The sequence below is a fragment of the Solanum stenotomum genome, chromosome 8 (assembly GCF_019186545.1).
Source record: "Solanum stenotomum isolate F172 chromosome 8, ASM1918654v1, whole genome shotgun sequence".
In the NCBI taxonomy this organism is placed as follows: domain Eukaryota; kingdom Viridiplantae; phylum Streptophyta; class Magnoliopsida; order Solanales; family Solanaceae; genus Solanum; species Solanum stenotomum.
Genome location: NC_064289.1, coordinates 24782156 through 24787836, shown reverse-complemented (window position 1 = coordinate 24787836; position 5681 = coordinate 24782156).

Below are 5681 nucleotides of genomic sequence, written 5' to 3'. Positions count from 1 at the left end.
AAGTATCAAAAGATTTTAAAGAAGGAGGTAAAGAGGGGATCTTGGCTAATTGGTCGCTCCATCTGTCTGGGCTTCAGTGCCCGCAATGACCTTATGGAATTTTGACAATGGCTCCTTGAACTGCTTCAGAAGATTCAAAGGCAGCCGACTTACTCAGATTGTCAAAGTCATAAGCCGCCAAAAAGGAGTGGATAGTTGTGAAGAATCCACATCTCCACGAGGAACAGTGGGGTCTCGGGGGTTTGTTTTCTTGTTGGCACTGGGCTTCTTGCCCTCATTATCCAATTTAGATGGGTTTGTTGCCTTTTCATCTTTCCTGAAATTTATTGCTCTTATATGTCGGGGTGGCCTATTTCTTCCAGCAACTTTCGGTCTAGCCATTTCTGCAAAACATGGAGAAAAAGTTAGAAAATATTCATACAAAAGCATAGTAGTTTGGTTGTAGAGTCACATCGCCGAATCAATCAATGAAGTGCACAACCACTCGGCGATTCGCCGGGTACAATGCACAGAATATATAAGGGTGGAGACAAAGGGTGAGCCATAAGACTTTCGGCGAGTCGCCAAGTGCTTTTGGCGACCTCATAATTCTAGCCGAAAGTTACAAAAGCCACAACAAATAAAGCATGATAATAAGGGCAAGATAAGATGCGTGGGCGAACTGCTGAGTTGTTCAGCAAGCTCATCACAGCTCACTAACTGACCCAAAGTGCCTATTTGTGACCCACTTTCCCGAATTCAACCCTGCGGCTGCCCGAAAACAAAATTAAGGTGCACAACTCAAATTAGGCTTAGACCCAGTGACAATTATGCTCAGCCCACAAATTTTAAGTCAGTTTGAAAATGCAACCTTCAGGAATTAACCATTTAACTTAGTACGGGCAAAATTTGCGAATCTAACAGGCAGACAAATATTCTAATCCTACCAGAGAAACCCAGCACAAATCAACAAGGTAATTTTACTATATTAAGTGCAAAATCAATAGAAAGAACTCAGAGATTGGGAATCAACCTTTCATGCTGACTAAAATGTAGTTGAGTAGCTAGGAAGCAATGTAATCCAAATCCCAAACACAAATCAACAACTAAAATACTCTAAAAGTGTAGGGATATTGAAAGTAGAGTGCAGGTGTGAGTTTGGTCAGATAAAAAGTGAGGGAAAGTGAATGAAGTTGAAACTTTTAAACCTTTGGCTTGTAAAACCGGTCCAGTTCTCGCCCACTCAGTGACATTAGTTCCAATCGTTGAACCTCTTGGCGATTCGCTGAGTGAGCACTCGACTCGCCGAGTTTTACTGGATCTTCAGTCATTGTGAAGGTCCAAACGACGATTTTCATCAATACCACCGACATGGTCGGTGATTCGCCAATATTCTCCAAATCTCATCGAGTTTTACATACTCTAATATTGACGATGTGTTGAGTCAAACGGCGGAAAAGGTTGGATTCACCGACCTCTTCGGCGACTCACCGAATGGATCTATTGCTTGCCATCCTTCACTTTTTCAAACACTTTTTATACTTTAACCTGTATAAACAACACACCATTATTTTACCAAGAAATAAGTACTGATAATAATAAAAAAATAAAGCAATTAAAAGGGTTGTGGGTTGCCTCCCAAACAACGCCTTAGTTATCGTCATGGCACGACACTAGTCCTCCTTCAAATCCCACTCTTGTGGTTAGCCATAGTATCACTAGGCAAACCCCCTTGCTGTCTCGGATTAAGGTGAGACGAGATATGACCCATTTAGGTCTCTAACTGCTTGATTGAAACAGAATGGGAGGTGACAGTATGGCTAAGGGTAGAAACATCTTATTTCATGCCTTTCAACATTTTCTCTAACCCTTCAACTTTGTCAAGGATACGCGATAGCATATCCTCAGACCTACCACCCTCCGAGTCCTTTGTCTTTTGGCGCTCGTGGGGAGGCACATATTTGTCCTTCTCCCCGTCTTTTCAATTAAGATTTCTCTCTCCATTCTTGATCCTTTCCATCCTTCATCTCTAGCCCAACCTTGGTTACCACCCTGCCTTGGGTAGTTTGAAAGATAACCACCACCTTGGTTGGCTAGAAAGTTCACCTCATCATTATACAATGCTTCGAAATTCGCCTCCTCAGGATTTGCACTCCCGACCCCCACAACAATAACACCACAGGCACCAGCCCCCATGGCATTTTTGGACAAAATATCAAGTTGTGTCATGATCTTGGCCATGTTTTGGTCTCTCTCCTTATCTTTGTCCATTTGTTCCTTGGATAGTTTGAATGTGAAAGAGGAAATTTGGTCTTCACGGGTGTACCATGCCCTATTGATGGTTGTCATGCCATCTAAAAGTTGGGCTGCTACTGTATACGGTTGCTGTATTAGGCCTCCAGGTGAAAGTTGATCAGTGACACCTTTATTCACTGAATCCAGGCTTCGATAGAAGTACTGTAGCAAGACATTATCAGGTAGACCATGAGTTGGGCATTGTAGCACCAATTTTTTAAATCGCAGTCATGTTTCGTGTAGAGGTTTTCTTTCTAGACGCTTAAAGCTCTGGATGCTATCTCCCAGTGACATCATCTTCGAGGGCGGGAAAAATCGCACTTGAAATGCGGTTACCAGTTCCTCCCAGGAAGTAATGGATTCAGGTGGTAGCTCGTCTAGCTACTTGCACGCCTCTCCCATCAATGAGGAAAGGAATAGCCTCAAACTGACCTACTCCTGAGAGATGTTTTTGAACGAGAATGGTCCGCACACATCTACAAAGTTTCGAGAGTTGCAACATGGTTCTAGTTATGTGGAACACTGCATTTCCCTCGGTTGGGGGTAAACGGATGGCTCCAACACCTCCCATGAGATGGGGGCCATTGATGTTGGGCTCTTGGACATCATTGAAGTTTCTGATGTCATCTTGATGGCCTACCTGGCTACCATTGCTACCATTAACACTCATGCTTTCTGAAATATTCACACAGCAAACAAAACAAAACTAAAAATTAGGTAAGTATACTACAACTAAAAAGAACAAAAATTTTACTAATCCAAATATTTTCAAATGACACCAATCCCCGGTAGCGGCACCATTTTAATGCTTATCGTGACCAACGACACTACTTTCGATTCAAGTGTCTATGATCATCGATAATATAGTAACCCAATCGAGGGTTGGGATCGTCCGAAGGGAGTGGTTTTGAGAATTTATAGTATAATAAAATTTTGTTCTAACTAGTCGTAGCTAAAGATATTAATGATTAAAAACATTGTAAATTAAAGGGGGACACAAGAGTTTCAAATATCAATTAGGGGGTTTTGTACAAGTAAGCTAAAATTAATGAAATCAACAAGAAAATCTAATAATGAGAGGGGGATTCTTGGGATGTGACCGAAGTACGAGTTAATCTAAATTATTAGGTACATGCTTTCAATAGAAAATTTATAGAGTATTAGTGACTAGGCTAAGCTATATGTTGGAATAAATTCTCTCTCGAGCAACTTACCCCATTTCAAATAGGTTCCTCTTGGACACCCACTTGTCGCATGATGACTAGCCTACGCCTTACCCCACTCACTCTCTCGAGTTGATTGTTAGGATATGGGACTAGGGCTCACCCTGTCGGGCTAAGCCTCATGTCGACCCACTCATTAGGCCATCAATCTAGTGGTCTTGGTTTAGCGACTTCTCTCTCAAGCAAGCCGAAAGCACATCAGTGAACTTGTATTTCCAACTACAAATCCATTAGATTCAGCCACAACTACTAGATGAAATCATTTAAACTATCAAAAATCAAGACCCAACAATAATATTAACTCATCTTCGCTAAATCACACCCCAAGAATGGGGGTTTTTAGCCACACATCAAGAGATATAAATTTATACCTAAATGAGCTTGCATTCAAATGGGTATGAAGAATTAAGTCTTGTTACAGGCCAATAATGAAGAAATCAAGAGACCCAAGTCCAAATTCTTGGAGATGAAACCTATTCTTCTTCAAGTTTCCAAAACCCTCTCAAACTCAAAGCAAAAGTAAAAAGTACTACTCTATATGAAAATTATAATAATTGTTTTTCAGACTAAAAATCTGATACTAAGCTATAACTCTCAATGAGTATTTATAGTTTTCAAAAAATTTGTGTTGCAGCGGATCATTCGACGACATTAGTCGGAATCACCGATCAACTCAGCGATTCACCCTTTGGTGTAGTTCATCGCCATTTTGCATCATCCTTCGGCATCGTTGAGCTCTAGGTCATTAGGTAAGGGTGAAAAAATGAAATAATATTTTTTAAAAACAAACTTAAATTTTTTTCTTTTTAAAGGGGGTGGGGGGATGATAGGGGGCTGGGGGAGGCGAGGGTAGGAGATGGGAGGCATAAAAAAATAAAAAAATTGAAATTAGAAATATCTTTTAAAAACAACTTTTAATTTTTTTTGGGGGTGGTGGTAGGGGGTGGGGTTAGGGGTGAGGGTGGGGTAAAAATATTGAATTTAAAAACAAACTTTAATTATTTTTTTTGGGAGGGTGGTTGGGGGGCTGGTTTGAGGGTAGGGACCAAATAAATTGATTTTTTCAATAATTGTTTTTTAATTGGAAGTTGGAAGAGAGTTTTGGAAAATGTTTTCCTGAAGTTTTGAAAGGAAGTCATTTTCCTTAAATTTGAGGAAAATGAGTTGATTTGGAAAACATTTTCCAAAACATTTAACCCAACCAAACATGAGAAAATTGGAAAATATTTTCTGGAAAATGTTTTCCTTCATACCAAACACACCCAAAATAAGCATTTGAGGACATAATTCCTATTAAAATATAGCCCTAAATGAGTCCAATTTGTGGACTCCTCACCCATGCCTAACCCATGTCTAGAAAGATAAAGTTTAAGTAAGTGTGTTTTATTACATGAAAGGGGAAATTTAGGATTTAGAGGTTTTCTTATAGGATTGATGAGCTACTTTATAGATTACTTGAGATTGTAGCATATAGGCATAAATTGCTTAAGAGTAAAGCATATAAACTTGAATTGATTTAGAATAAAGCCAATATGATGAGTTATGACTAATGTGACTTTGAGAGTAAATCTCAATTGATGAATTATGATGATTAGGGCTTTGAGAGTGAAGCTTATATATATAAATGTTGATATGTAGATAGGATTGTTCTGGAATGATTTACCCACATGACCTACTCTATAATATAAGATGTATAATCTGAAAGGTTTTCTCACATAGAATGATTCTACGTTGAAAGGATTGCTCACCTATAATAAATCAAAGCATGTATGAACTATGATAGCTTGAAGTAGTGATATGAGATCTCTTCATGAATAGCTTGACTTGGTAAGACAAGACCATGCTTGGTAGCTTGAGTTAGTAGATCTCGTGGATAGCTTTGGATTGAGCAATAGTACCCTTTCAATGGTTAGCTTGAACTAGTATGATAGGATGCTTGCATGATAGCATGACTTGATAAGGCCAAACCATTTCATTGGTAGCTTGGACTGTGCAATAGTACCTTTCCTTGAGTAGCTTGGACTTGGATGAGAGGATGCTTTCCATGATAGCTTGGTCTAGCACCATGAGGTGCTTTTCCTTAATAGCCTTGAATTGGTAAATAGTAACCATTCATGTGTAATGACTGGACTTGAACTAGTAAAGAAGTACTCTTCCATGAGTAGTAGAAATAGCTAAAGAGGG